This window comes from Rhamphochromis longiceps, linkage group LG7 (genome assembly GCF_057381845.1).
Source record: "Rhamphochromis longiceps isolate RC_006_pf linkage group LG7, R_longiceps_female_GT1.1, whole genome shotgun sequence".
NCBI classification, from domain to species: domain Eukaryota; kingdom Metazoa; phylum Chordata; class Actinopteri; order Cichliformes; family Cichlidae; genus Rhamphochromis; species Rhamphochromis longiceps.
This window is the reverse complement of record NC_140563.1, coordinates 10293433-10302069: the sequence shown is the minus strand read 5'-3', so window position 1 is coordinate 10302069 and position 8637 is coordinate 10293433.

Sequence of the window (8637 nt, the reverse complement as noted above, 5' to 3'; positions counted from 1 at the left end):
CAGTGGAAAAACTGACATAGAAGTGACAAAGTCAGAGAGCAAGAATAAAGAAAACAGAGAAGTTAAAAACTTTCTTGCTGCTGTTTTTACTGCACTGACGATGCTTTTGAACTTCAAAAGAATATTCCAGAGAAGAAATGCATATGTATTATAGAAATGAGATAGCAAGCTAGCTATAATCATGTATAATAGCTATAATCATCTGAAACGGATTTTTCCCATAAAAAACAGATTAGCAATCACCTGGCATACAGCTGAATGCACAGGTAAGAGCACATGTTGCAGAAAACATTATACTCTTTGTAAGACAGACATCAGAAAAGACAGACTGTATTCTCTTCTATCTGGACTCGTGGGAAAACTAAAATGCACCAGAGAGCGCTTATTTTGCACTTATTACAATCTGCTAGACTGATGCTTCACTACACCCAGCAGCTGGAGACATGTAAAAACTTGTATGGATCACAGGTGCTTTCCAGCTGGTCTGTTCTGGATCACTTCAAAATACAACACCTTGGTCTATCTGGAAAATTAACATTTCCAAAAGCAGAAGATTCAGTTAACTTAAGCATAAATGCATGCTTGTCAGTATTTGCAAATCATAAGCCTAACCACACAGAGGCTCCTTGCAATTTATTTTCAAAAACCGAACTGAATATAAGGCAAAGATATTCTGCATAGTTGGAATCTGTGGAGAGAGCCGCATTACCAAAGCATCAGTGCAGCCAAAACCACTCAACCACAGCATGTCTCACATTTACTCAACCAAATGATGGCCCCTGACAGTATCCTGCCTATTAGACAGGCTGCATCAGTTTGACATACCTCAGTTTTGTCACTTCAGTACAAGGTGCTCTCTGAGTGAGGTGATAATCTATTGCTTTCCCTCTGTTACTTATTTGTGGAGTCAAAGACTTTGTAACCCTACTGCTGGGAATAGCACACTTGGAAGTGAAAATGTGAGTGGGATGGTATTTTCCATAAATCTTCCGTTTGCAGGTTGGGTTGAGGGTGGGAAGTTACTAGATCATCGATGGATAGTGCTCTGTAACACGATCGGGTTTTTCTGTCACCATATAGAGTCTGCTTCTCTCGATGAGGATATGGGAGGGTGTTAGATTTTGTAAGCATGTAGGGACATATCCGTTGCCTGGGGTAAAATAGAGGACATAGTTTCTAGCTGTGACAGCTGTGGCAGCTTAGCAACAGTGGTGCCTGGTAGTGCTCTATAAAGTTGGCAGGAATCTTGGGGGCCTTTCTGCTATGAGTGACAGCTTGGCACAAAAAAATTAAACTGGAGATATGACAAGACCTTTAGCTCATTTCCTATGTGGAAAAGACCTGTTCTAATGTTGTAATTATGGTTATTGCACAGGATGCTTATTTTGGAGTCTGCTTACATCTATGGAACTCTTGAGAAACAGGCATCATGATCTTTCCATATATTGACCTTATATCACGGTGTTTATATACTGTTTATTTTAGCACATACATACCAAGTTACTATTTATACATAATAAGTGTTTAGGTTCATATACAGATATAACCTCAAAGCAAAATATACTTTAATTCATTTATATTCATCTATAAATAAAAGAAGCACGCATCATGCGGGTGTACAAACACAACAATCTATGCTAGCTAAGCTGCCATGACATAAAACAGATATTTTGAGATGTTTTATTGGTTTAGTAAATTTGAATGACATTGTAAGCAGTGGATTACCTTCATGATTTGGACGGCTCAAAAGCATAAAACTCAAATCAGACAACGGCTTACAAATAAAGTAAATAAAAGGAGAGTAATGTCTTTTTCATCCTTTAGCATCCACACTTGACTCATAAAGTAATCATCTAAACCTGCAATCACACAAGAATAACTGTCACTAGGGACGGTACATTATACTGAGCCTGTTTGTAAGCACGTTGCATGACATACAAACTCCAGCAAATCAGTGTATCTGTACTCTGTGTAATTCTGTGTAATGTAGTTCCAGACAGTGCTTTTATTGTTTTGAAATGGCATTACTGGCAAAAATGTTTGTGGGTATTATAGAGTTTGTACTGTTGCCAGTGTAAAAATGTGGTGTATTTTTAACAACAACAAAAAAGGGGTAAGAAAAAGAAGAAGAAAAATCTGCAGAGGCTTGAAAGGAAATGCTGTTAAGAAACACTAGAAACTGAAAAAAGTTAATGAAAATAAAAGCATGAAAGCTGAAGATGAGATAGGATTAGACAGTGGGGGAATGAGGCCCATAGCTTGACCTTAGCTGACCCTGAGATGGTTTGAGGGTGCGCCAAGGAGCAAGAGGTTAATTTATCCAGAGAAAAATGTATAGGTACCCTGCTATGTGTTTGACTGTTGCCTGGCTGCTCCCTTGCACACTTCTAATCTGTAACTGATTGAAGTGTGCATAAGCTAGCTTTAGCTCAGACGCCTGCAAAACATTATCCACAAGTGGGACGGTGGGTTCAGCGCTGTGTCATTCTGGCAAGAAACTTAAAAGGAGAATAAAAATATCTGTCTCTTCATAGGAAAGCAACTGAACCTGAAGAGAATATATCAGAAACATAACAGATCTTTGTTCTGAAGTGCACTCAAAAATATTCCAGCGCTTATTCCTCTCCCTGCATAACCCATCACTTAGTCAACACAAATAGCAACCTCAGGCATAATGTTATGCCTACTGTTCCGTGGAATATTTTCTCTTTTATGTTTAGTGGCTTTAATTGTCTTGCTTACATTTTTATTTTAGCCTGGAAAGGAGTTCACACAAGACTGTCAGTGATCAAATGTTGCTCCTTTATTAACTCATTCACTGCCATTGACGTCTATAGCCGTCAATTGCAGTGAATGAGTCAATGGGTTTAACTCATTCACTGCCAATGGCTGGCAGTGAATGAGTTAATGGCCAAACACTTTATTTTGGACTTTGTATGCAAAATTCACTCATGGTTGCATCAAGGTTTTAGTCATACATTTACCAGTAAAACTTAGGGATAAATTTTCCTTCACAGTTAAAAAACGAATTTTTGATCTTGTGCTGTGAAAAAAAAAATCAATCTTTGTGTTTTAACAAAAGTCTATATTTTATCTTGTTACAGCTGTCAAGTCATGCACAGGACAGAGTAAGACAATAGGCATGCCCTAGATGTGACTCACATTAAGCTCACATTCCTGAAGTCCATTAAACTGTTGGGCTGTTTTTTTGTATTATTTGAATTTATTGATTGTGTCGGAATCTGATGGGAAAACAAATTGTGGCATTTGACGGACGCTTCAAACGCAGGTGTGAACTTTGTGATGTTTTCTTGTCTAAATTTAACTATTAGCTAAAGTTTTCATGTGGTGAACATGTGAAAATAACACTTCTGTTTTGTTCTGTTGCCACACTATCCAATTAGTGGTCAAGGGAAGAGATTTTTTCCGCCACCTTATAGTTCATACTGGTTGTGTGAGATGATGCTGATGAGTGTACACTGGTGGCTCAAAATATGTGACCCATAACAAGTGTGTTTTGTTCCAGGAAAAGTGTTTGTCAGTTAACATAAAGTGCAGAAATGAGTGACTTTGAAAAGTCCGGTGTTTATCTCCTGTCCTCCTCTAAGGGCAAAAGCGGATCTTGTGGAATTGTAAGTCCAGTAATTATGGACAGATGAAGTGACAAACAAAGCTGGTGGAGAAACAGCCACGCTGACACAAAACTTACTGGCAGTACTGACACGGTGGCGTCAGCCTGAAACTTATTAATGGATTTATAGCATGAGGGAGTTTATTTTTTATTTGTGAGTATTTCTGTAAAACTTTATTAGTCTGTTAAAACTGTGTGTTTTCTTCTTTGGTTACAGACAGGCGCAAGCTGAAGTTAAAAGACTAGCCTTTTAGGAAGACTGAAGATTGAAAAGATATGTCTAATACCATAGCAAAATCCCTGAAAATGTGTTTATATTATGCTTGTACTTTTGAACACTTAAAGCAAATAAGATAAGATGTGTTCAGTGAGATTTTGTCACACTGGATAGAGCCACTGTAGCATTTTCCACATTTTTAAGTCTTTGTGGTAAGCTTAGAAAACCAGCTGTCTGTGGTAACTTTGGAATGTCTCCATGAATCTCCTCATCTAGCTGGATAAGACACTGAAAATTCCAAAGTATTGCTTTAATGTTAACCCCATTTTTATTTTTCCAAGGTTTTGACGCTGCCTGCCATGTTTCTGTACGTAGGTGTGCGCGTAAAATGTCAACACAATATGTCAGCCTACACTGCATATCTCTGGAATTTGTCTCATAGTGGTCCAAACGACTGCTAACTGTTATTAATCAGTTAGGGAGCAATGTAAACTCAGTGACATCGACAGATGGATTAACAGGAGCTTTTGACACAAATTACCGACAGTGTCTTTTGGAGCAGTCAGTGTGATATAGAGCAGGTTAACAGGTTAACTGATAGTTCTTCCACAATGAACAACACATCTGGAAAAAGCACTAGTGTTCCAACTCACACTTTGGGTCATTTCTGACAGTGACTAATATACACAACTTGTCACTGTGTTTGTTCATTGGGTGCAACTGAAGCACAGTGACCCTGATAGCGCTGAAAGTTCACCTCCCATCTAGTCCCCTTTGATAAGTAAAGCCCCAATTTAGACAACGGTGAGGCGTTGATTTGAAGAGTGCCTGATATTTATAGGTGGCAAAAATGTAGGAAACAGCTAAAACAGTTATTTACTAGAGGAAAGAGGCAAGCCCGAAGATACACACATAGTATGACTCAGACTCTTAAATGCGTGATGTGGATGTGGCATTTGGTCTCAATTAATTTGTTTTCAGTGTTTTTGTCTTTGTATATCAAACAACAGTGGTTGTGCAATTAAAGGAGGGGTTTAAACATAAGAGTTGTGTTTTACTGGTCGCTGACAAAAACTCCAGGAGGACGGTTTTCAGGAACTCTTACTGCTTTTCAGCCATTTCAAAGCACACAGTCAGAAAGTGCTTCTTCTTCGTAGCAACACATGGTGGTCCTGCCCTGGAGCAAGCCTGGGATTACTGATTCAATTAAGGTGTCCCTATTCATATTTCATAAACACTAGGGTTCATGGATAGATGTCCACAGTCATACACACCAAGGAGCAACGATTTTATGCTGAGGGGTTTTCTTTGAGCAAAAGATCTTGTGCATTTTGATGCAGTGCACGGCACTGCCCTGCTGCTTTTCCGCGCATCCCCCTCTGTTTTCGTTTTGCTGCTGACGGAAATGTGTCTGCCATTTCTGTATGCGCTTAAATCACCCACCAGTGAGGTAGAAAAAACAGCAGTAAGTACATGTTGAAGGCAGATGTTTAGTCTGTGCCTCTCACCATTATTATTATATGTATCTGTCAGCCAAAAGCAATCATGGTTAAACATATTTAAAACCAATGGTCAAGGCAGAGAGTATTAAAGAATTTTTTTTCTCAAACGGCCTGATTTAGCCTTATTTTAAACGTGGAGTCATTTTACTGTACAAGGCATTAAACTTTGACTTCACAAACCCATGTAAACAACGCATATGCGTTCACAAAAATTCACCCTCACCCCCTCACCTGTAGGTTATGTTGATGGTTACCATGATGATGGATGAGAATCCAAAAGAGACCAGATGGCAACTTCCACACATCACTCCAGAGGCGTAACCCATTCCTCCTCTTCACAGTCTGTGACCGCAGACCACTGCCTTGGTCTGTATTTCCCATTACTATACCTATAACAAAGAAATATGTCCTGAAAGCTGAATCACAGGAAGAAGAAAATGGTGACCACATAGCATTTTTGATAACTGTTTTGTAACCACCTGAGCTTTGACACATTGTGGTCTTTAGCATTAGTTTTTGCAAAGGGCGAATTCATTTACTACACTTTGGTCCCATAGACATCCATGCAAGATGTACACCCACATAGGGCCTCAGCTGAGGTTTGACAGCACACGGTTGGAGAGAGGTTGAGCACAAATGGGCTGTGACAGAGTATATACAGACTTATTTCCACTTATCTCAAGACTTAGGTTAAAAGTGGTTCCAAGTATAAATTCATATGCATGAAGGTGTGCACAGTAGGTCTTATACTGTAATACTCACACTCAGCAGACACAGCTAAGCCAACCATAACACCCCGGCTTCCCGGTCAGAAAGCGCCCCTGCTTGTCTCTCTTTCTTGGTTCATTTCTCCATGTTACTCCCTTCTCTGCGTGATATCACTCACACTGAAACTTCAGTTCTCTGACGAAATGTAAAAAGTGCATTTATGTGTCTTGCAAAGATTACTCACTCCAGTTATATCATATAGTGTAATGACCGCTGGAGGAAACAAGTACTGATACATGCCTGCAGATTCTAAGTATGTCTTATTGGCCATATGATAACCACCTGTGTAAACGCTTGGAGTGCATCATGGCTCGAAAACACTGGATCCTCAGAGTGTTGCTTCTGTTGCTACGGAAGACCAGAAACATGACCTCTTTGCTCTGCAGGTGGTCAGTAGTAGACATACACATAGGCACAGTTTCATGCATAAATGTATGTATCAATCTATGCATATTTACCCGGTGCTTGATTTTAATATTTTTTATTTCCTTTTGTTTTTCTTAAATTATGACAAAGTGCAGTTCAGTGCGCATTGCTGTACAATACTTAAAAAGACAAAAATGGAGAGTTTGCATGTGTAATTTAGGAGAGCAGTGGGAATGCATGTCAATCTCTGCAGGTCAAACAGGAGGTGCGAGAGGCTCCTGTTGAACAGGGTGCATATTGACACAGCATTATCATGAATGAAAATATTTTCTGTGTTCAGCGGGCATGAAAGGAAAGCCACCAGACATTTTGACATGGCCTGTTCAAACAAACATTAGACACCAGTATTCAATCAAAAACACATTCACCCTCGCAGGCTTCTAAAACAGCAACTAGGAAGGAAGAAGGCATTTAATGATGTGAAAACAGGCAAAAAAAATGTGACCATGAATGTTGCCATCCTTGCAATCTGATGCATTCACAGACTGCAGACATTGCAGACCAAATATCTCTGCAGTGCACTACATACTGAATAAAAATTTCAGGCATTGGTGGAATCCCAGGGACACGTGTAAGAGGACAGAATTTCAATGGAGCTGGTAAGAAAGTAGCTGCTGTTGTTAATATGTGTAGGGGTGCTGCTTTGATGGGCCCTGGGTAAAAAGCTAACAGTGAAACTGGATTCGTACAAATAGCAACATTGAGGGCTGAAATGAAACACACAAATCAAGAAAACGTAAGGGAAGCAGGGACACACTGAATGAGGATAGTACAAAAAATAAAAAAGGAGTGCAGACAGAGGTTATTTGAGCTTTTATTGTTTCTGGATTGAGGCATATTCCTGACTGATTACTGCTGTTAGACAGGGTAGAGGAATTAGATACCCATTCAGTCAATGATGGGATAATGTAAGCAAAAGAATGCATTGCCAGACTATCTACATTAGACTCTTTAAATGGCTATTAATCTTAGGCACTGGCTTAAGAGATCGGAAATGAAAATGTTCTGCAGAAGCTTTCATCTGGAGCGGAGCTAAAATATGTTCTTGCATTAATGCCTGGGTTCAAACTGATGAAACTCTGTGTCACAGTCAATCTGACGGTGCCAGCTCTGGGAACTTTGACGATGAACAGTTGTCTCATGCTCAACAACAGATGAGAGTCTATAATTGCACCAGGCAATGAAATAACAGAGATAGTATATGTTACAAGACCTCCATATACATACAAAGTCCTTCTGTTCTGCAGGGAACAGGTGCAACGTGGGAGTGTAGTCATGATATCCTAGGGTGGTGAAGGGGCGTGGGGTTGCTGGTGCAGCTGCCACGTACAGCCTAATGCAATCATTTCTGTGACTGCATGTCTTTTAATTGCTATTTGTTGATGAGGACATTTTTATAGAATCTGTAATGTTAACACTACTGTATGTGCTGTTTTCAAGCTTTCTTTCTAATTACTAAGTCACATTTGTTTGTTTTGCACTCCCCTTTTTGCTGCTGTTAATTGACTCGGGGATCTCAAATATGAATGAGTACTGTCACTGGGAAATGTACTCATTAAATCCCTGCTTCACAAATTGAAAAGCAATGCAAAGCAGACACAGATTTGAGAATAACAAAACAAATTTATTTTCTTTTTTTCTGTAGTGACTGATGGGTTACTTGGGGTGCTAAGCATGGATCAGCATGACTTAATGTTGATGTCAACACACTGCCATGAGAAAGAACAGAGAAAAACAGATGTATTTCAGAGAGGTTCACAGAAGACAGATATAGATCTGCTCCAGTGGATTGACGTCTATGTTATTTTCTTGAAGGGTATCTGCAGATTCAGTAATGACTCCAATCTCTTCTTGTACTTATTTTTGCGTGTTTCAGTAAGTTTTTGCATGTGTTTGCAAAACATGTTCAGTCAATCTTTTCCACAATGCTGACAAGACCTGGATACCTCAACTTAAACACCGTAACAGATACACAAGGGCTGCGGGAACCTGGGATAGAAATTAACTTTAGACAGACTACAGAAACAAAAGTCCTGGTAGGATAAATCAGAGAAGACGGTGCAGCATACACTAATAACAAGGTTTTAAAGAAC